Source organism: Neophocaena asiaeorientalis, unplaced genomic scaffold (genome assembly GCF_003031525.2).
Source record: "Neophocaena asiaeorientalis asiaeorientalis breed wild unplaced genomic scaffold, Neophocaena_asiaeorientalis_V1.1 scaffold550, whole genome shotgun sequence".
Lineage (NCBI taxonomy): Eukaryota > Metazoa > Chordata > Mammalia > Artiodactyla > Phocoenidae > Neophocaena > Neophocaena asiaeorientalis.
The window spans coordinates 1056024-1081169 of NW_020173396.1; the positions used below are offsets into that span (position 1 = coordinate 1056024).

At 38.9% G+C, this 25146-nt stretch overlaps 1 protein-coding gene and 1 long non-coding RNA gene across 4 annotated transcripts in view; one reads left to right on the forward strand and one right to left on the reverse strand.

Moving 5' to 3' along the window:
* The window catches only part of ARB2A (ARB2 cotranscriptional regulator A), a 431289-nt gene extending 427398 nt beyond the window's left edge, over positions 1–3891 (reverse strand). For all 3 annotated transcript variants that reach the window (XM_024746976.1, XM_024746975.1, XM_024746977.1), the window contains exon 1: positions 3745–3891. The gene's annotated coding sequence lies outside the window, so the exon portion shown is untranslated. The remainder of the gene's footprint in view (positions 1–3744) is intronic.
* Positions 3892–3948: 57 nt separating this feature from the next.
* Positions 3949–25146, forward strand: part of LOC112400966 (uncharacterized) — a 50992-nt gene continuing 29794 nt past the window's right edge. The window contains exons 1-3 of the long non-coding RNA XR_003003494.1: positions 3949–3989; positions 8732–8832; positions 11257–11545. This is a non-coding gene — a long non-coding RNA (uncharacterized LOC112400966). The remainder of the gene's footprint in view (positions 3990–8731; positions 8833–11256; positions 11546–25146) is intronic.

Here is a 25146-nt window from a genome sequence, read left to right on the forward strand (position 1 = left end):
TTGCCAGGTCCCCCTCTTCTGCTGTCAGTTCTGGTGCTTAAGGTCCATTACTGTTACTGAACTCCTTTGCCATTCTCCTTCTAGCTACATCCAACTACTAACACTTCTTTTTCTGTTTCTTCATCATTTTTATCTCTTTTCCTGCTCTTCTCAGCTACCATAAAAAAAGAGATCTATTTCACAGCCATAGTCAGCCAATTGATACACTCCTTTCCTTCTAAATAAAAAGAAAAAAGAATGAAAGCAGGTGGGGATGATCTTTGGCTGCTCAGAACTCTTTTCATCACAGTCTGATACCCAGGGGTTCATTCACTGTTACAAAAGATGCTTTATGGTTTCTTTTACTTCTAACTTTGGAGTTACTGCAGATACTTGGTCTATAGACAATTTAAGTTTTTACAACTACAGTATTTTAGGGTTAAAAAAGTAACAGAAGACAAGGTGGCTGCTTTCTTAACCCTTAAAAAATTTACCCCAAAAAACCCTGCAAAATTTTCTATTAAGATCAGACCTTAAGGGGAGTTCCCTGGTGGTCTAGTGGTTAGGATTCTGGGCTTTCACTGCCATGGCCCAGGTTCAATCCCTGGGAACTGAGATCCCACAAGCCATGTGGCACAGCCAAAAAAAAAAAAAAAAAATCAGATCTTAAATGAAAAATGCTCCAAAAAAGATATACATATGGCCAAAACGCATATGAAAAGATGCTTAATATCACCAACTAGTAGGGAAGTCAAAATCACTGAGATACTACTTCACACCCATTAGGATGGCTTCACACCCATTAGGATACTACTTCACACCCATTAGGATGGCTATTATTTAAAAAAAAGAGAGAGAGAGAAAATGTGCTTGGTGAGGACGTGGAGAAGTGCTGGTGATGATGCAGAGAAAATGGAGCCTCCATGCATTGCCAGTAGGAATGTAAAATAGTGTAGCCATTGTTGTTAATAATATGTCAATACTTAAAAAAATAAACATAGAATTAACACATGATCCAGCACTTCCACTTCTGGGTATATAACCAAAAGAATTAAAGCAGGAGACTCAAACAGATATCTGCACACTCATGTTCATAGCAGCATTATTCAAAATAGCCAAAAGGTGGAAGCAACCCCAGCATTCACAGACAAATGAATGGATAAACAAATTGTAGTCTATATATACAATGGAATATTATTCAGCCTTAAAAAGGAAGAACATGGACTTCCCTGGTGGCACAGTGGTTAAGAGTCTGCCTGCCGATGCAGGGGACACGGGTTCGTGCCCCGGTCTGGGAAGATCCCACATGCCACGGAGCGGCTGGGCCCGTGAGCCATGGCCGTTGAGCCTGCGCGTCCAGAGCCTGTGCTCCGCAACAGGAGAGGCCACAGCAGTGAGAGGCCCGTGTACCGCAAAAAAAAAAAAAAAAAGAAAAAAAAGGAAGAACATTTTAACATATGCTACAACATACATGAACTGTGAAGTCACTATGCTAAGCAAAATAAGCCAGTGAAGAAGGACAAATGTCGTATGATTCCACTTATATGAGGTATCTAGACAGAAACAGAAAATTCATAGAGAAAGTAGCTTAGTGGTTGTCCAGTGCTGAGGAGAGAGGGGAATGGGGAGTTAAGGTTTAATGGGTATGGAGTTTCAGCTGGGAAAGATGAAAAGATCTGGAAATGGATGGTAGTGACAGCTGCATAACAACGTGAATGTACTTAATTCCACTGAAATGTACACTTAAAAATGGTTAAAATGACTAATTGTATGTTATGTATATTTTACCACAATTTTTAAAAAAAGGAATGAAAAGTAAAGTTGACATAAGTTAGCTTATTTCACTTGCTACTTAGTTACCCACGACCACTGTACAAACCCAATCTGACCCTAAAACAGACAGCTCAAGTTATGTTCAACAGAGTAAATAGTGCTTAATTTTGTTTGCACTAATGAAAAGCTTGGAAACATCTCTACATATCTGAAGACATCAGATTATCCTCATAGAGGTCTGCCTGGGAAAGCTGAGAAAAACAGGCTGTCAATAAAAAAGATCTCTCAGGCTCACACAAAACACTGAGTAAATATTCCTGAGATTTTTAAACACTGATGCCTCCATGCCTGTATCCTTGCTATTCCAAGATATACCAATACATTCCTGCCTCAGGGCCTTTTCCTAGCCTAAAACACATACCCACATACCTGCAGAGCTCACTCTCTGATTTCATGCAGATCCCTACTCAAAAGTCCTCTTATCAGAGAGGCAGGATTTTTTTTTTTAAATGGTAGAATGGGAACTGCCTTGTCCTGTGACTAGTTTTTTTTAATATAAATTTATTTATTTATTTTTGGCTGTTTTGGGTCTTCATTTCCGTGCAAGGGCTTTCTCTAGTTGCGGCGAGCAGGGCCACTCTTCATTGCGGTGCGCGGGCCTCTCACTGTCTCGGCCAGAGAGGCAGGTTTTGACCACCCTATTTAAAACAGCATCCTCCATCATTCATTCTCTCTCCCCTCAATGTGCTTTATTTTTCTTCATAGCCCTTATCACTATCTGATATATCTACTTGCTAACTGTCCTTCTCGATGGGCTACAGTGTAAATTTCAGAACAAAGACTGCCCATTTTGTTCACTATTGGGAGCCCAGCAACTAGAACACCACCTGGCACACTGAAGATTGCCCATAAATACCTGTTAATGGAATGAGTGGGTGCATGGTTACGGTTTCATAGGTCATGCTGCCCTCTTGGCGTTGGTGCTATTCTACCATTTACCAGCGTCACGACAGCCACTGCTTCTAAGCCATCCACAGCATTCCTGGTTTAGGCTTAAGTGGAAGGAACACTTAAAGAGTCAGATAGAAGCCTGGTACCAGAATGCCAAAAAACTGCTCCCTGACTTATTTTCTAAATACATCAAATGAATACTACTGTATCTGTCCCTTACAATGAGGGATAAAAAACAAGCACGAAGAAAACACCTCTAACACCGCTTTAAGACAAAAAGATACCGTGGATTGCATCACATTTCACCTGTTTTGATAAATGGTACAAGGCACTCGCTAGCCTGAAAACCAAAGGATTTTCACTCTGCAACTTTTCACAGGATTTGGGGAAACAGACAAAGGCAATAAGACTGTCAATAAATATAGCCAAAAATTAAGTAACCAATTACTTGGCATAACAAATACACACTCTGGAGCACTAGAATAATATGTTAAATCTCTGGATGAGAGAAAGAGAAGACTGCCTCCAAAATATACCTAACTTTGTTTCAAAGTCAAAAGTATTCAATTAAGAATTCATCCCAGTGAAATGTCCCACCAGCGCCCATGCACGTTACAAGTTTGGGGAGCATTTTATAACTGCACTTTAATCTTCTGCCTACAGCGAATGTCTTCTGGTAAAGGTTTGGCAGGTGATGATCATTTTCGTAGAAAAATCTTCAACCAGAGAACCACCAAACCTCCCCACCTGAGAAAGCTTAGAAAGGCCCATTACGCTACAGTCTCTAGGCTCCCAGAACCCCAAACGTCCAAGAGTAAGGAGACTCATCCAGGGAACACATGTGTAATGCCCCGCCTCGGAAGTGGAAATGGCAGGTGTAAGCTGCCCATCAGCGGGGTCCTGTACACAGGGCAGAAGTGTCCGCAGGAAACGCGGCGCCAGCGACCCCCGCCCGAGACGAACCAAGGCCAGCCTCTTCCTCTGATTCCGGCCCGGGCCTGCCCCCCCGGGAGTTCACAACCCGGCAAACGCAGGTCCTACCTGAGCTCTGCCCCCAGCTACAGGGCTGTGGGGGGAGGCGGGAGGAGGCGTGGCCTTCCAGCTCGCCAGCCGAACTCCCTCGTGCGGTTGTTACGACTTTCCCTCTCCGGATCCGCGCCCCGAACAAGTTCCAGTTGCACTTCCGGGGTCCGCAGGCGATTGAAACGTCATTGCGCACACGTCGGCGGCGGCCGCGACAAGCCGGAAGGAGGCGGGGCGTGGTCGCTGGGTCGGTTGTTGTGGCGGTAGGTGGGCTGGGAGAGAAAGGCACGCGGGAGGGAGGGATTGTCCTGTTATGTCATTGGGGGCTCTCTTCGCCTTTCCTTCGCTCTTTCTTCTGGAGTAAGGGACACCCCTTCCTGGGTTACTTCAGAGTATGGGGCCACCGTGAAGCCTCGTTCTCCAAGCGTAGTTTAAAAACAGTTGGGAGAGTGCCCATGCCATTAATTGCCCACTCTCCCACACATGGTTTATCCCGCTTCACCTGGTCCCTTCAACACCAGAAAAGACAGGGAGTGGAAAAGTCTAGATTTAGAAAATTAAATTTACCTGTAAATTATGACTTACGTGAAGTAGGTACTCATTTTCTTTATCTACTGACTGCTAATAGGATAGATTGGAAACAGCTGTGTAAAGCAAGGATCACATCGCTAACAGTGGGTTGGATCTAAACTCAGCCTTTACGGTAAAAATCCCTGAGAGTAAAAATTACTCATGAAAATACTGTAAGTGGCCCACAAAGTGCAGGATACGTGATGTTAAGTATAAACTCTAGGTCTTTAATTCTTACGCACACTTGAATGTGAGACCTCTTAGCTAGTTTATATGTTTTCATAAAAAGGGAGTTTGTAGATATCTGGGCATTTAAACAATCCTGATAAATCCAAGGGGCAACACTTAGTTTTCATCTTGCTTAACCATTCACCAGCATTTGACACAGTTCATCACATCCTCCTTTTTGAAACTTGAAACGCTTTCTTCATTTGACTTTTGTGAACTCACAGAGCTCTTTTGATTGTTCTTTGCTAGACTCTGCCTCATTTCTTAGTGTGTCTCAGCTCTCTTCCCCTCTTTAGCCACCTTTATTCCCCAGGTAATCTCATTCTTTCCTTCACTGTCTTTATATAGCATCACTATGCTGATGGCTTCCAAATAGCCATTTCCAGCCATGATTTCTTTGATTTCTATACTAACGTATCTAACTTCTTAGTCAACATATCTACTAGGATATTTAACATGCATTTCAAACCATTTTCTGTTTCCAAAACCTGTTTCACTCTTCCTAGTGTATATCTTTACATCTCAGCAAATGCCATATTGACTCTTAGAATTGTTCAGTTCATAGTTTGATTCTTCTTTCTCACAAGTTTCACATCCAGTCAGTCCCTCAGCAAAATCTATTGGCTCTTTTCAAAAGGTATTCTAAATCTAACCAATTCTCACCACCTCTACAACTACTATGCTACTCCTCACTGGATGCTCTAATTGTTTCTTAATTGTTCTACACACTTCTGTTCTTACTTTTCTACAACCTAGTTTCCACTTATAATAGATGAATTGCCAGAAGCTCTCTGTGGACTACTTTAGGCATTAAAACGCATGGACTAATTTGAGAATTAAAACTCCAAGTGGTTCCATTGCTTGGGGGTGGGGGGTGGGCACACTTTTGTGACTGCTACCTCCAAGAGACCTACCAGTTTCTCACTTTGAAAATCAGATAAAAATTCTCTTTTGACAGTGGGAGAGGAAAAGTGAGCATTTTCAAATATGCCCAGAGCTCTCTATTTTCCTTAATAAAATCTTCCTTTAAGGGAAACTGTTTTACCAGAGCCTAACCAACTGGGGGGTTACCAACCTAGTGGAATGAAAATACTCAACTCCAGACCACTTTAGCCTTTGAAGTGGAAGGAAAGTGGACAACATGCAGAAACAGAAGGGGACAGTAAGCAGAGAGGTGAAAACATTAAGAAGGAATCAACAAGACATGCTGGAAATCCAAAACACAGGAACTGAAATGAAAAACACCTTTGGTAGGCACATAAGTAGACTGGACACAACCAGGGAAAGAATCTAGATTGAGGATATGTCAATAGAAACTTCCAAAACTGAAAAGAAAAAAGAATGAAGAAGATGAAACAGAATATCCAAGAAAAGTGGGGAAATTACAAAAAGTTAGCATATGCATAATGGGAATGCTAGAAGGAGAAGAGAGAAAAGGAACAAAGGAACTATTTGAAGTAAGGACAGAATTTTCCAAAATTAATGACAGATTAAAACCCACAGATCCAGGAAGCTTAGAGGATTCTAAACTGGTTAAATACTAAAAACTTACACTTGGGCATATATAATCAAACAGCAGAAAATGAAAGGCTATGAGAAAATCTTGAAAGAGGTCAGAGGGGAGAAAACAACCAGTGTTGCCTACAGAGAAAAAATAAGATATGAATTACATTGAACTTTTCTTCAGAAACTATGCAAAAAGAAAATGGAATGATATATTTAAAGTCTTGAAGACCTAGAATTTGATATCCAGTGAAATTATCCTTAGAAAATAGAGGAAAAATAAAGACTTTCTCAGACAAACAAAAATTGAGGGAAATTGTCACCAGTGGACTTGCCCTGCAAGAAATGTTAAAAGAAGTTCTTCAAAGAGCTAGAAATGTTATACATCAGAAATTTGGATCTACATGAAGAAAGAGTTTTTGAGAAGCAATAAATGAAGGTAAAATATTTTTTTAAACTTCTCTTAATTGATGTAACAGATAACATTGTTCAAAATAATATCAACATTGTGTTCTTTGATTATAGCTTATGGGTAAGTGAAATGAATGACAGCAGTGTTATAAAGGACAGGAGGGAGAAATTGAAAATACTTTGTACTTTCACTACCCATGAAGCATTATAGTGTTATTTGAAAGTGGACTTAGGTAAGTTGTAAATGTATATTGCAAATTGTAAGGCAACTATTTTAGAACATCCAAAAACAAAAGTTTTAATTGGTATCTTAAGAGAGGATGGAAACTGGAATCATAAAATGTTCAATTAAAATCAGAGAAGGCAGAAAAAGTGTGGAAGACCAAAAAAAAAAAAAAACAGAAGAAGAAAGAATGAATGAAGAGAAGCAATGAATAGGAAACATTTAAAGTGATTTAGATCATATTGGATTTTTAAATAACTAAGATTGAGACATTCCAAAATTATCCTAATGTAAACAGAAAAGCCATAATGCATGCCTAGCTAATAATCTAGGGGTAGGGAAAAACATCTGACAAAGAAGGTTTAGATTGTAGTATTACAAGAAAAATTTGGATTTCTGCTTATTTCCCCCACCCCCAAGCACCACATATTCAATATATGTCATACTGTGACATATATATGTGTGTATATGTGTGTATATATATATATATATATATATATATATATATAAGAGAAACTATGAATTTTAAAATATGTCAAATAATTATGTAAAAATCATGTTTTCAAGCTTGAAATGGTACTTCCTCTTTGGAATATTAGGACTGAGTAATTCTTCAATCTCTTCTTGGTACTTTTATGAACTTTCCCTTCCAGTTTATATCTCAATTCTGAACTCTCTTATTCCTAGTTCTCCACAATTACTTCTTTAAGCATAAAATTTACTCTTAACTCTTCTTCATTCTAATCCTCTTATATACTGATGTCTGTATTGTGGGCAACCTGATTATTCCCAAATACCCTCAGAAACTTATTCCGCCTCCCAATATTCACTGGAACTTGATATATTTAATGTTGAATGTGGTCAGTGGGCTTTTAAGATATACTCCCTCATCCTTATAATGAGCTTTCTTTCTTACACACACACACACACACACACACACACACACACACACACACACTACATTCCTGTAGTAAATCTGAGCTGTGAGTACAACTATATGATGAGTTGTGTGAGTTCTCCTAAGAGAGAAAAGACAAGTAATAGAGACTGATCCCAAGCTAATTCATTGTTGGAATCATTAGGACTTAAAGAACTATAAGTATATAACTATACTTAATGACTTAAAGGAAAAGAATACTCACATTGAATGAAAATACAGGAATTCTCAGCAGAGACATAAAATTTATAATAAAGAACCAAATGGAAATTCTATTACAAAACAACAAAATATATGAAATTTTTAAAAATTCACTTGATGGGCTTAACAGAAGAATGGAGATTGTGAAGATAGAGTCAGTGAACTTGGTCATACATAACACAAAAATAGCATACCTATGCACAAGAAAGTCAAACTTCTGTGAACCAACAATAAAGATAAAATCTTGAAAGCTGCAGGAATAAAATGACACATTCATATAGGAGAACAGTGATCCAAATTATCAGAACTTGGGTCTTCTCATCAGAAACAGTGGAAGCCAGAAGAGAGTAGATCGTTTTTGAAGTGCTGAAAGAAAAAGACAGTCAATCCAGAATTCTGTATCTAGTGAAATATCCTTCAAGAGTGGTGAAATAAAACGTTTTAGGTAAAAGACTTTATCACAAGCAGATCTGCACTACAAGACATGCTAAAGGAAGGGAAATAAAATCAAATGGCAATTCAAATCTTCAGGAAGAAAGAGCATCAAAAGTAGCAAATATCTCAGTAAATATATGTTTTACCTCTTAATTTCACTAAAATACATATAACTGTTTAAAACAAAAATTATAACATTGTCTAGTAAGGCTTATTATATCTTTTGATATAGTACATATGAAAGTTAGCTATACCATAAAGGGCAGGGTGGGGTAAGTAGTGAATGTATGTTTATACTCTATAGAAAGTTAAGGATATACATTTTAATACTTAGAATAACCACTAAAAGAAATGCAAAGAAATGTAAAAAGCCAATAGATAAATTAAAATATATAAGAATATTCATAGCAGTTTATTTACAATAGCCCCAAACTATAAATAATCCAGGTGTCCATCAGACAGTGGCATAAACATATTTTTGTATATTCATGCAACAGACTACTAAACAATGGAAAGGAACAAGCCACTAATACCTGGAACAACATGAATGAACCTCAAAACATTAAGCTGAGTGAAAGAAGCCTTGCATGCAAAAAAGGTATGCTGGTTATAATTTCATTTATATGAAATTCTAGAAGAGGCAAAACTAATCAATGGTGGAAAAACTAGATCAAAAACACTAAGTTTGGGAGATACCTGGCTTGTTCAAACAGTTCTAAGGAGGCCAAAGTGGCTGGAAAGAAGAAAACAAAGAAGAGTAGCAGAAGAGGAAAGAGGGATGTGTGAATGAGGGATCATGGAGGCTATTGTTAAGACTTTTTACTCTGAATGAAAAGGGGAGTCACTGTAAGTAGAGGAGAGACACTATCTGATTTTAAAAGGGTCTCTACGGCTGCTTTAAGAATTGACTGTAAGGGGTCAGTATAGAACTAGGCAGACAATCTGTGAGGCTATTTTGTTCATCTAGATGAACAGTGATGGTGACTTGGACTCAATAACTTTTAGCTCTTAATGTTATTTAAATTCAAGATAGGTTTAACGTCATTGAATTTTTAAAAATATTCAGATATAATATATTTAATTTTCAAGAAATATTTCTTATTTTCTGATTGCTTATTTTACATAGTAGAATGTTCTTTTATGTTTACTATATCATCTGAAAATTCTTTTCTTCTGTTTCCTCAACCATCTCTCTTTCCTCTAAGGTTGGTTATTCTGTTTATTGTCATCCTTGTCTTTGATTGATTTTCTGCGAATATCTGGTGATCCCTGATTTTCTGTTTAGGTCTTTGTAAAATGGGTTATGTTGATTACTTTAGAGGTAGCTAGAATGTTTTTCCTTCCAATATTTTATCATGAATATATACAAACATAAAGAAAGTTAAAATAATGTGTCCCCACTACCTAGACTCTCTTGTTAACATTTTATTATACTGTACTAGCTTTGTCATATAACTGTTTACATATTCATCTTCTATTGAGCCATTGAGTTATATTTTTTAAAAAAAAAAAGCATTTCAAAGTAAATCATGGCATTAATTTTTCCTGTAGTTGTGTAAGTGGAGGTTTTCTAAACAGGAGGGAAAAATGAGGCTCTGAGTCAGTAGATAGGGCTTTTCCTAGTCACAATTACCTTAAGGATATAGGGGTGGAAAATAGAAAGGTAAGCTGAAGTCTCTCACAGTTATTAAACTAAGAAGGGTTTTATCCTTGTGGAAGAGAATTTCCCTCCTGGTTTGTCTTTCTGTCTCCCTCCCCCCATCCCCCAGTCAATTTTGTACCTTTTTCAGAGGAACAGTGTAACCTCGAGCTTTGCTATGTGATATTTTTCTCCTATATCATTTATTTGTTTAGGTGTTAAGATTTAGCTGTTTGTGATTTTTAAAAACCAAATAACTGCAGTTTAAGCAAGATAGAAGTTTATTTCTCACACACATAAGTGTAGGCACCCCAGGACTAGTTTTCCAATCATCAGTGAACCAGGTTTCTACATTTTTGTGGTTCTGTCGAGCTCAATATATGCCATCTACAACCGATGAAAGTGGCTGCTCTAACTCTGGACATTATGCCCACCTTCCAGCCAGAAGGAAGAGTCCTTTAAGAATTTCCCAGCCAGAAGTTGCTCACAACATTTTTGTTTATATCTTATATGTCAGTACTTAGACATACAGTCACACATAACTACTAATAACAGATTGAAATTATAATGGAGTAATCACAGTTTGGGCACACAGAATGGAGTCAGGTGGCCATTGAGGATATGGTCTCTGGTCTCTGCATCACTGAGAACTTGAACTTTCTTTGAAATGTTCCAGGCCCAAGGACACCACCAGCATATTCAGAACAACACTTGCCAGCTGCAACCTTATCGTCTCAAGGTCTCCCTTTGTAACTGTGCAACCATTTCAGACCCCAACCAATCCATGCTCACCAAGCACCCTCACTTCTTGCCAGCTCTAATCATAATTCTTGAAAAACAACTCATATACTTAACTGTGGCCTTGCAACTTTTTGCCTTTATAAGCCTCTCCCATTTTGTAGTCTGGTAGAACTCAATTCAAGTGTTTGTTGAATCTGTTTTTCCCAGGCTGCAGTCTTTATTTCAGTCAGGTCTCCATTTCTGAAACTTTTAACACTACCTGCTATTAAGTACTAGGAAATTTATGTTGATTCAAGGTGACCATGTGCTTCACAGGACAAAAGGGAGAATGGATGTTGCAGGTACAGCTAGCAGTCTTTGTTTTAGACCTCAACATCCATATTATTTCCAGGAAGACATTTCCCCGGCAGATCGCTCACTTTCTCTGGGAAGCCATTCTCAGCATGTTAGCCTGAGGCAAAAGATTCCAGCCAAACTGAATCAGAGCCCAAGTTAGTTGTGTCTGTTCAGCTGACCTGTCTTGAACTGGCACTTCCCTCAGTGATTTTCAAAGTGCTATGGAATTACTTTAGGGATATTATAAGAAAGCAGATAGATACTGTCTAAATAACCTTCTTAACCTTCATATCTCTTATATTTTAGGTTTCCTGGAATAAGAATTCATCGGAAGAAAGCATTACTCTGTGGAAGTTTGAAAGCCGTTATCAGTATTCTCTGCCGATAGCAAAGGCTCTCTAGTCGGCAACTATCAGAGCAAATTCTGTCTCTCCACTCTGTGGTCCTAGGCCCACTGTAGCCACCAGGGAACAGTTCAACTGAAATGACCCATCAACTCCATTCCTGTTGTTATTCTTAAAACTTCCTGGCACAGCATCAGATACCTGCATGAAGGAAAAGCTTCTTCAGCCTTCCCTCTCTATTTGGCTTCAAGGTAACCAATTCAGCTTATAGATTTTATTGCCTAAGGTGAAACATCCTGAGCCTGTGTACCTCTTAACTGTACCAGTGCTTACCAGGTTAGAGTTAAAAACAGTACACATCACAACACAATTCATATGTGCAGTAACTTTATTTTCTATAAATGATCTCATCTTGTTCTATAGCTCTTAATTTTGCTAAGGTAAATTTTACCAGGTAAAGTTAACCTTTTCCAATTAAAATTTTTTCTCTGCTATATGTTTACTCAATCCAATGAATAAACTTTCCATCAGGAATATAAATCATTTGACATTTGGCCCCCTTTCTACCTCTTAATTCTTGAGATAGTGTTGGGTGTAGGGGAAACTTATGTGTCCTTATGGATGTGGGGCAAGAAGCCTCTGTGCCTATGCTGGGTTCTTGTTAGAACCCAAAAGACATTGAGGTAAAAAAAAAAGTCATTGAGGTGACTTTTCTCCTCTCCTGTTACTGGGAATCCTACAGTAGGGTACACTGAGGTATGGGCTGGTCTGTCTCATCCGGTATTTTGGCCATTATCTTAGTGTTCCTCACTACTCTCCAGCAGCACGGCCATTTGCCTCTAGTTATGAGGGACCTTCAATCTGTGGTCTTTGTCTCATGACACCAATCCTGGGACTAAAACACCCATTGATGGAATGTTTCCAACAATACATCTCAATTGTATTCGAAGTGCATTATGGTTCTTAGGTTAATTCTTTAAGAATATTAAATATTGCCCACTACTACTCATACCAGTGTCAACAAAAGATCGTAAATTCCAAGCATAAGAGAATTTGTTTGCCAAAATAGAGAACTTATATTCTTATAGACATACACACACAAAAAAATCATGGCCTTTTACCTTAACATCATACACAAAAAGTTCAAAATGGGTCATAGACCTAAATATAAATGGTAAAGTAATAAAGCTTCTAGGAGAAAACAGGGGAATAACTTCATGTTCTTGGGAAAGGCAAAAATTTGGTAAACAGGGTAGAAAAAAAAAAATGAACCATAAAAGAAAAGATTGGTGGGCTTCCCTGGTGGCGCAGTGGTTGAGAGTCCGCCTGCCGATGCAGGGGACACGGGTTTGTGCCCCGGTCCAAGAAGGTCCCACATGCCGCGGAGCGGCTGGGCCTGTGAGCCATGGCCGCTGAGCCTGCACGTCCAGAGCCTGTGCTCCGCAACGGGAGAGGCCACAACAGTGAGAGGACCGCGTACCACAAAAAAAAAAAAAGAAAAGATTGGTAAGTTGGACCACACAAAAAAATTGTCTTTCCTAGTGTGGAAACACTGCCTTATGTGCAGGGCAAAGGTGATCCGGGCTCCAGTATTTTCAATGCACCACACCTAAGATAGAGCCTCCATTCCATTAGTTGTGGGGGGGCGTGCTGGAAGAGTCCTCACCTCTTGTTTCACTTGCCAAGGATTCAGCCTCTGCACTAGGTAGTTGACGATGGGATGAAAAATGTTGAATGTTGCTCCTCACACATGTAGAAGGTTCTCAGATTGGGAATTTGGGAGAGAGGGAACCCCATGTTATTGGCTGCAGCCCTCCAGAATGGAGTCTCTGCCTTGCTTGAAGCAGAGAGGGAGAGAGCAGTGTTAGTTTAAATACCACACACTCTAGCCCTTTTTTTACCAAATTTTCATAGATTTTCTGGAATAGTTGTTTCTTGATGTGCTCTTTGCCTTTTGAACCATTTTCAGAGCCTTTAAATGGTGTTTGTTTGTTCATTTGTTCTTTTAACTTTTCATTTCGGGAGCAGGTCAGTAGACTTTTTTACACTGTCATGCTGGAAGTCAGTACAGGGGTGCAATTTTGAACATATAGATTCTCAATTCATTTCTAATCTATTTATTTTACTTTTGAGCCCATCTTTGATTGTCTATTTTTTATTTGTTATATTTCATTTATTAGTACTATGTAGTTGGGTTAAAGATGATGTGTTAAAGCTTGGACTCTGCTGTGCATTTTTTTCATTGATGTGTAATTGACATATAACATCATTAGTTTCAAGTGTACAATATAATGATTTAATTTTTTATGTACACACAGTGGAAAATTCACATATAACTTTATAGCTTACCCTCAGTATTCTTGATACCTAGCCGCAAATCATGTAGTGCTGTATTTACTATTGAAAAAAGTTAGTTTATAAGTGGACTCATCTAGTTCAAACACATGTGCAAAGGTCAACTGTCTTGTGAAATCAACACAATAAGTCTAGTTACATCCTTCATACATAGTTACAATTTTTTTTCCTCCTGTTAAGAACTATTAAGATCTACTGTCTTAGCAACTTTCAAATATGCAATACAGAATTATTAACAATAGTCATCATGTTGTACAGTAACTACATGCCCGTGACTCTTTAATTTTATAAGTGGAATACATTTATTTTTCTGTCAGGATGTGGAGACTTTGGGAATTCCCTGGCAGTCCAGTGGTTAGGACTCTATGCTTTCCCTGCAGGGGGCACGGGTTTGATTCCTGGTTGGGAAACTAAGATAGCACAAGCTGCACAGCACAGCCAAAAAAAACGATGTAGAGATTTTATTTTTGTTACTTGTGTGCATACAAGTGTTCCTTTTATTTAAAAAATATTTTTATTGAAGTTAAGTTGATATATTAGTTTCAGGTGTACAGCTTATTGTTTCAATATTTTTATAGATTATACTCTAATAAAACTTATTACAAAATAATAGCTACTATTCCCTGTGCCATACAATATATCCTTGTTGCTTAACTCTTTATACATAATGGTTTATATCTCTTATTCCATAACTCCATCTTGCCCCTCCCCCTTTCCTCTCCGCACTGATAACCCCTAGTTTGTTTTCTGTATCTGTCTGTTTCTGTTTTGCTATATACATTCATTTATTTTATTTTTTAGATTCCACATATAAGCAATATCATATATAGTATTTCTCTTTCTCTGTCTGACTTATTTTACTAAATATAATATTCTGTAGTTCCATGCAGGCTGCTGCAAATGACAGAATTTCATCCTTTTTTATGGCTGAGTAATATTCAGTTGTATATATTGATGGACACTTTGGGTTGCTTCCATATCTTGGCTATTATAAATAGTGCTTTGATGAACATTGGAGTGCATGTATCTTTTCAGATTAGCGTTTTCATTTTTTTCTGGATATATGCCCAGGAGTGGAATTGCTGGATCATATGGTAGTCCTATTTTTAGTTTTTTGAGGAACTTCCACACTGTTTTCCATAGTGGCTGCACCAATTTACATTCCCACCAACATTGTAGCAAGGTTCCCTTTACTTCCTTATCAACATTTGTTATTTGTAGACTTTTTGATGATGGCCATTCTAATAGTTGTGAGGTGATATCTCATTGTGGTTTTGATTTATATTTCTTTAATAGTTAGTGATTTGGGGGATATTTTTATGTGCCTGTTAGCCATCCGTGTGTCTTCTTTAGAAAAAAGTGTCTATTCAGGTCTTTCACCCATTGTTTTTTTTTTGATTGTGTTGTTGTTTGTTTGATATTGAATTGAATTATCTGTTTATATATTTTGGGTATTAACCATTGTTGGTCATATCATTTGCAAATATTTTCTCCCATTCAGTAGGTTGTCTTTTCATTTCATTTTCTCTTTGCAGTGCGTTTCTCAATGTGTTTCCTAAAAAGTGTTTTAATTAGGTCCCATTTGTTTAGTTTTGCTTTTATTTCTTTTGCCCTAGGAGACAGAAAAATATTGCTACAGTTTATATCAAAGAGTGTTCTGCCTATCTTCTCTTCTAGGAGTATTTTTTTTTCTTTTGGTTTCAGGTCTTACATTTAGGTTTTTAACTGCATTTTAAGTTTACTTTTGTATATGGTGTGAGGAAATGTTCTAATCTAATTTGTCTACATGTAGCTGTCCAGTTTTTCCAGCACCACTTATTGAAGAGACTGTCTTTCCTCCATTGTATATTCTTGCCTCTTTTGTCATGGATTAATTGACCATAGGTATGTGGATTTATTTCTGTGCTCTTTATTCTGTTCCATTGATCTATGTTTCTGTTTTTGTGACAATACCATGCTATTTTGATTACTTTAGTTTTATAATATAGTCTGAAGTCAGGGAGGTTGATATCTCCAGCTTTGTTCTTTTTCTCAAGATTGCTTTGGCAATTCAGTGTCTTTTTTAGTTTCATATAAATATTAGGATTATTTACTCTAGTTCTGTGAAAAATGTCATGGGTGTTTTGATAGGGATTGCATTAAATCTGTAGAGTAGTTTGGCCATTTTAACAATATTAATCCTTCCAATCCCAGAGCATGGGATATCTTTCCATTTCTTTGTATCATCTTCAATTTTCTGCATCCATGTTTTATACTTTTCAGAGTATAGGCCTTTCACCTCCTTGGTTAAATTTATTTCTAGGTATTTTATTCTTTTTGATGCAGTTTTAAATGGAATTTTCTTTAACTTTCTCTTTCTGATAGTGTATTATTAGTGTATAGAAAAGCAACATATTTCTGTATATTAATCTTGTATCCACCAACCTTACCTACTTCACTTATTAGTTCTAATAATTTTTTGGAGGAGACTTTAAGGTTTTCTATATCACGCCATCTGCAAATAGTGACAGTTTTACTTCTTCCCTTCTGTAAAGGACATTTGGATGTCCTTTATTCTCATTCTTACCTGATTGTGGTGGCTAGGTTTTCCAAGACTGTGTTAAATAGAAGTGGTGAGAGTGGGCTTCCTTGTCTGGTTCCTGAATTTAAAGGAAAGGCTTTCAGCTTTTCACCATTGAGTATAATATTAGCTATAGGTTTGTCATAATATGTTGAGATTTTTTTCCCTCTATACCAACTTTGATGAGAGTTTTGATCATGAACGAATGTTGAATATTGTGAGATACTTTTTCTACATCTATTGAGATGATCATGTAATTTTTTATCCTTCCTATTTTTAATGTGGTGTATCACATTTATTGATTTGTGAATATTGAACCATCCTTGCATCCCTGGAATAAATCTAACTTGATAATAGTGGATCATCCTTTTTATGTGTTACTGGATTTGGTTTGCTAATATTTTGTTGAGGGTTTTGGTATCAGTATTCATCAAAGATATTGGCCTGTAATTTTCTTTTTTGGTAGTGTATTTGTCTGGTTTTGGAATCAGGGTAATGCTGGTCTTGTAGAATGAATTTGGGAGTATTCTGTCCCCATCAATTTTTTGGACTAGTTTGAGGAAGATAAGTATTATCTCTTCTTTGTATGTCTTGTAAAATTCCCCTGTGAAGCTATCTGGTCCTGGACTTTTGTTTGTTGGGAGATTTTTAAATTACAAATTCAAGTTCACTCCTAATGATCAGTCTGTTCAAATTGTTTATTTATTCCTGACTCAGTCTTGGCAAGATGTATGTTTCTAGAAATTTGTCCATTTCTTCCAGGTTGTCCAACTTGCTGGCATATAACTGTTGATAGTATTCTCTTAGAATCCTTTTGTATCTCTGTGGTATCAGTTGTTATTTCTCCTCTTTCCTCTCTTATTATGTTTATTTGGGTCCTTTCTACTTATTGGTGAGCCTAGTTAAAGCTTTATCTATTTTGTTTATTTTTTCAAAACACTAGCTCTTGGTTTAACTGATCTTTTGTAATGTTTCTTTTGTGGGGGTGGTGGGTGTCTGTCCTCTATTTTATTTCTTTCCTCTCTGATATTTATTTATATCCTTCTGTTGACTTTGGGCTTTGTTCTTCTTTTTCTAATTCCTTTATATGGTAGCTTAGGTTGTTTATTTGAGTTGTTTCTTAAGGTAGGCCTGTATTGCTATAAACTTCCCTCTTAGAAGTGCTTTTGCCACATCCCATAGATTTTGGAGAGTTACATTTCCATTTTCATTTGTCTCGAGGTATTTTCTGATTTCCTCTTTGATATGATCATTGACCTATTGTTTTCTTTGTGTGTGTGTGTGTGGTACGTGGGCCTCTCACTGTTGTGGCCTCTCCTGTTGCGGAGCACAGGCTCTGGACGCACAGGCTCAGCGGCCATAGCTCACGGGCCTAGCTGCTCTGTGGCATGTGGGATCTTCCTGGGCCGGGTCACAAACCCGTGTCCCCTGCATCAGCAGGCAGACTCTCAACCACTGTGCCACCAGGGAAGCCCGACCTATTGGTCTTTTAGTAGCATGTTATTTAATCTCCACGTGTTTGTTCTTTTCCGATTTTTCATTCTGTAATTGATTTCTAGTTTCATATTGTTGTGGTTGGAAAAAAATAATTGATACAATTTCTGTCTTTTTAAATTTGTTGAGACTTGTTTTGTGGCCTAGCATGTGATCCATCCAGGAGAATGTTCCATGGACAGTTGAAAAGAATCTATATTGTGCTGTTTTTTAATGTAATGTCCTATAGATAGCTACTAAGTACAACTGGTCTATTATGTCATTTAAGAGCACTGTTGCCTTATTGATTTTTGGTCTGGATGATCTGTCCATTGATAAAAATGGGGTGTTAAAATCCTCTACTATTATATTATTGTTGATTTCTCCCTTATGTCTGTTAGTATCTGCTCTATGTATTTAGCTTCTCCTGTATTGGGTGCATATATGTTAATGAGAACAATATCGTCTTCTTTTATTAATCCCTTTATCACTATGTAATGCCATTCTTTGTCTTTGTTACAGGCTTTGTTTTAAAGTCTATTTTGTCTGATATGAGTATTGCTACCCCTGCTTTCTTGTCATTTCCATTTTCATGCAATATCTGTCTATCCCCTCACTTTTAGTCTGTGCCTTTAGCTCAGAATTGAGTCTTATAGGCAGCATATAGATGGGTCTTGGTTTTCATCCAATCAGCCACCTTATGTCTTTTCACTAGAGCATTTAGTCCATTGACATTTAGATAAATTATTGATAGGTTCGTACTTTGCCATTTTATTACTTGTTTTCTAGTGGTGTTTGTAGTTATTCTCTGTTCATTTCTTCTACTTTTTGTTTCTTCCCTTGTGGTTTGATGATTTTTTTAGTAGTATGCTTGTGCTCCTTTCTTTTTATTTTTATGAATCTATTGTAGGTTTTTGATTTGTGGTTATCATGGGGTTTATATATATTGACCTATAATTATATCTACATGTTTTAAACTGGTGGTCATTTAAGTTCAAAAACATTCTAAAACATCTACATTTTGTACTCCCCTCCACCGCTTTTTGTGGGGGTTTTTTTTCTGCGGTACGTGGGCCTCTCACTGCTGTAGCCTCTCCCATCATGGAGCACAGGCTCCAGATGCACAGGCCCAGTGGCCGTGGCCCACGGGCCCAGCCGCTCTGTGGCATGTGGAATCCTCCCGGACCAGGGCACAAACCCATGTCCCCTGAATCGGCAGGCGGACCCCCAACCACTGTGCCACCAGGAAGTCCCACTTTTTGTATTTTTGATGTCATGTTTTACATCTTCATGTTTATCCCTTAACTTTTCATTGTAGTTATAGTTGTTTCTACATGTTTTTCTCTTTTAATCTTCATACATATTTAAGTATTAAATAAATTAAAGTAAAAGCTTATTTAAGTAGTTGATCCTCAGTTCTTTGTATTTGCCTTTCCTTGTGGGATTTTCCATTTTCTATGGATTCTTACTTCTTTCCCACTTAGAGAAGACCCTTTAACATTTTTTTAGCATGGGTTTAGTATTGATGAACTGTTTTAGTTTTTTCTTATTTGAGAATTATTTATCTTTCCTTTGATTCTAAATGATAATGTTGCTTAGGAGAGTATACTAGTTTGCACATTTTTCTCTTTCAACACTTTGGATATATCATGCCACTCCTTCTGTCCTGCTGATTTCTTAGATTGGCTGCTAGCCTTATGGAGATACCCTTGTATATGACTCTGTTGTATTTCTGTGGAAAATGCCATTGGAATTTGGATAGGGATTGTATTCAATCTGTAGGTTACGTTGGGTAGTATGGAATTTTTTTTTCTGCCTTCAAGTAATATTATATGTCACATATAGTATAGACCTTACAACAGTATACTTTATTTCCCTTCTTCCAACCTTTGTGCTATTCATGTTATATATCTTATTTCTTCATATGTTGCAAATTTTATAATACATTGTTATCACTTTTGCTTTAAATCATTCATTATCTTAAAAAAGATATTAAAACTAAGAAATATCGTCTTTTATATTTAACTATATATTTACATATTTGCTGCCTTCGTTCATTTGTGTAGATACATGGTTTTTTTTTTAACATCTTTATTGGAGTATACTTGCTTTACAATGCTGTGTTAGTTTCTGCTGTGTAACAAAGTGAATCAGGTATATGTATACATATATCCCCATATCCCCTCCATCTTGCATCTCCCTCCCACCCTCTGTATCCCACCCCTCTAGGTGGTCACAAAGCACTGAGTTGATCTCCCTGTGCTATGCAGATGCTTCGAACTAGCTGTTTTACCTTTGGTAGTGTATATATGTCCATGCCTCTCTCTCGCTTTGTCACAGCTTACCCTTCCCCCTCCCCATATCCTCAAGTCCATTCTCTAGTAGGTCTGTGTCTTTATTCCTGTCTTACCCCTAGGTTCTTCATGACATTTTTTTTTCTTAAATTCCATATATATGTGTTAGCATATGGTATTTGTCTCTCTCTTTCTGACTTACTTCACTCTGTATGATAGACTCCAGGTCCATCCACCTCATTACAAATAGCTCAATTTCATTTCTTTTTATGGCTGAGTAATATTCCATTGTATATATGAGCCACATCTTCTCTATCCATTCATCCAATGATGGACACTTAGGTTGTTTCACCGGACGTATAGAACCCTCAGACAAATGGTGGAAGGAAAGCTATATAGAAAAAATCTCGCACAGAAGCATACACATACACACAGAAAGAGGAAAAGGGGAATGAATCATAAATCTTGCTCTCAAAGTCCACCTCCTCAATTTGGGATGATTCGTTGTCTAAAGGAGGGAATGGAGGAAAGAAAGAACAAAGATAAAGTAAAATAAAATAAAGTAATTAAAATAAAAAGTAATTATTAAGCAAAAAAAATTTTTTTTAAATGGACGGATAGAACCCTCAGAGAAATGGTGGAAACAAAGCTATACAGACAAAATCTCACACAGAAGCATACAAATACACACTCACCAAAAGAGGAAAAGGGGAAAAAATCATAAATCTTGCTCTCAAAGTCCACCTTCTTAATTTGGGATGATCCGTTGTCTATTCATGTATTCCACAGATGCAGGTACATCAAGTTGATTGTGGAGCTTTAATCCGCTGCTTCTGAGGCTGCTGGGAGAGATTTCCCTTTCTCTTCTTTGTTCTCACAGCTCCCAGGGGCTCAGCTTTGGATTTGGCCCCACCTCTGCGTGTAGGTCCCCGGAGGGTGTCTTTTCTTCCCTCAGACAGGACGGGGTTAAAGGAGCCGCTGATTCTGGGGCTCTGGCTCACTCAGGCTGCGGGGAGGGAGGGGCACAGAGTGTGGGGCGAGCCTGCGGCGGCAGAGGCCAGCGTGACGTTGCACCAGCCTGAGGCGCACTGTGCGTTCTCCCGGGGAAGTTGTCCCTGGATCCCGCGACCCTGGTAGTGGCTGGCTGCACAGGCTCCCCAGAAGAGGGGTGTGGATAGTGACCTGTGCTCGCACACAGGCTTCTTGGTGGCGGCAGCAGCAGCCTTAGCGTCTCATGCCCGTCTCTGGGGTCCACGCTGTTAGCCGCGGCTCGCGACAGTCTTTGGAGCTCCTTTAAGCAGCGTTCTTAATCCCCTCTCCTCACGCACCAGGAAACAAAGAGGGAAGAAAAAGTCTCTTGCCTCTTCGGCAGGTCCAAACTTTAGTATGGAATTTTAATAATGTTAATTCTTTCAATCCATTAGCATGGTATATCTTTCCATTTATTTTGTCATCTTCAATTTCTTTCATCAATGTCTTATAGTTTTCAGTGTACAGGTCTTTTTGCTCCTTGGTTAAATTTGTTGCTAGGTATTTTATTCTTTTCTCATGCAATTGTAAATGGTTTTTTTGTTTGTTTACTTTCTCTTTCTGAGAGTTTGCTATTAGTGTATGGAAATGCAACAGATTTTTGTATATTGATTTGGTATCCTGCAACTTTACTGAATTCATTTGTTAGTTTTAACAGTTTTTTAGCAGCTATCACCTTAGTAAGATGTGGGGATAGAGATGGAGGTGCTAGAGCTGAAGACTGGAATGAAGTTATCTCCACCCTATCAGGGATAGGGTCTGATCCCATGTTGCTGCAGTGGAAGTACTTAGGGTCATGCCCAGGCTGACTCAGTTCCCTTTAAGTATGTTCTTCCATCTCTCCCAGCACCAGAACCCTTTCCCCAGCATGGGGAGTTCTGAAGCGGGTTGGGCCCACACATGGTCTCAGTTCCTTTTGGCCCCAGACCCGAGTTCTAAGCTGCCTCAGATGTACTTCCTGTACAGGTGCCTGCACTTGTTTCCCTCACTTTGCTCAGATGCAGCCTCAGGTGGAAGTCCATTTTGTCCCTCACAGCTGATCACTGGCCCCAGCCTACGCCACCCCTGCCCTATTGTGGAGCTGTTTTGCCGGGCAAGTGGGTCCCTCATGGACTCTCAGCAGTGATTCAGCATGTGAACTGCAGTAGAGCTGCTGCAGAATTCTGTGCTGGTTTTGATACTCTGCTTGAATAAGCACCAACAGTGGCCACTGGTGTCCCACCCAGGCTCCACCCCAGGACCACATCACCTCTGTGTACCACAGTCAAGTTTTCTTCCCAGCCATGGCAGCCCTAGATCCCATGCCACACTGTGGAATAAGTGGAGCTGGATCATTCCTTTGGATCAGACTGGGGCAGGTGCCAAGGAATCACAGGAAACCCAGCAGCCACGAGAGAAGTCCTCTAACCGCCCTCTCTGCCCTGCCTTTGTGTCAGGCCAACACACGTGCACCCTTCACGAACAGAGTCCTTGCTTCCACAGCCCTATTAGTCCCTGCTGTCCTCCAGCCAGCTAAGGGAGCTCATCTGCCTGGTATATGACCCAGGACTGGGGCACCCAATCTATGGCTCTCACCACTCACTCCCCAGGGTGGGTCTCTGCCCATGTATTTTCCCTTTTCCTCTAAGTCCCTTCCCAGGGGCATTACCTGATTGCTTTGCAACCCTTCCTACCTGATTACGTGTGGATCTTTCTCACAGTGTTGTTTGTACAGGAGTCTTCCTGCCAGTTTCCAGTTAGATTTTGGTGAGAATTGTTCCATGTGTCATTGTATTTTTAATGTGTTCATGGGGGGAGGTGAGTTCTAGTTTTTTAGTGGAGTCTTTAGGGTTTTCTATATATAGTATATATCTGCAAACAGTCACAGTTTCACTTCTTCCTTTTCTAATTTGGATGTATTTTATTTCTTTTTCTTGCCTAATTTCTCTGGCTAGGGCTTCCAATACTATGTTGAAGAAAAGTGGTGAGAATATGCATTTTTGCTTTGTTCCTGGTCTTAGAGAAAAAGCTTTCAGCTTTTTACCATTTAGTATGATGTTAGCTATGGGCTTGTCAAATATGTTCTTCATTATGTTGAGGTATGTTCCCTCTATATGCACTTTGTTGAGAGTTTTTATCATAAACATATGTTGAATTTTATCAAATGAAATCATCTGTTGCGATCATCATATGATTTGTACTCTTCAATTTGTTAATGTGATATATCATGTTGATTGATTTGTGGGTATTGAACTGTCCTTGTATCCCTGGAATAAGTTCCACTTGATCATGGTTTATGATGTATTGTTGGATTTGGTTTGCTCATATTTTGTTGAGGATTTTTGCATCTATGTTCATCACAGATATTGGTCTGTAATTTTCTTGTCACATTCCTTGTCTAATTTTAGTATCAGGATAATGCTGGCCTCCAGGGAAGTCCCCAGCCATTATTTCTTGAAATATGTTTTCTGCCCCTTTCTCTTTCTCTTTCAGGGACCCATGTAATGCAAATGGTAGTATGCTTGATGTTGTGCCATAAGTTGCTTAAACTGTATTCACTTTTTTTCAAGCTTTTTACTTTTTGCTACTCTGACTGGTTGAGTTCCATTGCTCTGTGTCTGAGTTCACTGATCCTTTCTTCTTCATCTAGTCTGTTCTTAAATTTCTCTAGTATATTTTTCACTTCAGTTATTGTACTCTTCAGGTCTGTGACTACTGTTTCATACTTTCTTGTACTTTCCAACTCTTTGTTGAAATTCTGGCTATGTTTATCCATTTTTCTCCTAAGTCCAATGAGCATGTTTATGACCATGACTTTGAACCCATTATTGGGTAAATCAGTTACCCCCATTTCATTAAGGTGTTTTTCTGAAGTATTTTCATATTCTTTCCTTTGGAACATATTCTTATCTTTTTGCAGCAGCTACCTCTCCAGTTTTGAAGTAGTGATGTAGTGTGGGAGATTAACTTCATTATTCAACCCTGGCCTAGCTCTTGGTTGTCTCTCAAACCTTTGTGCTTGTCCAAGCAGCCTATTTTATTTTTAATAGCTCACAGTAGTTGAGGTTGTTCCAAGACCTGTCAGTGTCCCAAAAGGGGGGATAGTCAGTCCACACCTAGATTTAGGCTAATCGGAAGCCAGACCCTCATGTAGCACCCTTTAACGTATGCAAGTGTATGCAGTTCAGTGGGACTGCAAGCGTAAGCCCCACTAGCCACCAGAGTCAGATAATCTGGAAGTGTCCCATGGGCAGCAGTCACAATATTCAGGGTCCGAGATGAGTGTATAGACTCCTGTCTGGGATATACCAGTGAGCAATAGTGAGGCAAAGGGAGAGCACAAAGATGGTTCCCAAGCATATCTTCCCTGAGAGCGCCTCCATACACCTCTAGATGTGTGCCAAACCTGAAATCTGCCCCTCAGGTTTAGGCTTCAGGACAAGCATATAGCCTCTTTAACAGAAAGACTAAGGTTGTGTTTCAGTCTGCTATCTGTGCCCTGAAGGTGGTAGCCTGCCAAGAACTGTCTCTTTGATTGTTACAGTCCTGTGGGACCCAGGAACACCAGGTGACCCCTGGCCACTGTAGCTAGGCAATCAAAGGGCATCCCCTCAGTGGCAGCCATAAAGATACCAGAAGTATAAACCAGCTCTCCTCCAAAAGATAATGGCACTCTGGAGCACAGCAGAGGGAGAGCACAAAGATAGCACCCACCCTCCTAGGTCTATGGAAAGGATTACAATCAGCCCTTAGATGTGTATTTAATTAGAGGCCTGCTGTTCAGGCAGCAGCTGTGATGATGTACTAATAGGCCTCTTTCACAGAAATTTCAGGCTCCTTGACCTGTTGTCTCTTTTTGTACCCTGGGCGTGATAGCTGTATAAAACCTTTTTCTCCATTAGTTACAGTCCTGTGGTACCTGTGACTGTAAGCTCAGCTGACCACCAGAGCCAGGTGATACAGAGGTGTCCCCTGGTGGCACCTGCAATAATTGGGGGTGCTAGAGAAGGGTAATAATCTTCTTTCTGGGAGATGTCAGTGAGCTGGAGTGATGCAGAGGGAGAGCACAAAGATTGCATTTACTAGCCTCCATTCCTTGAGAGGCCGCCTAGATGTGTGCTAAACCAGAAGCCTGCCTCTCTCAGGCCAAAGCTCCTGGATG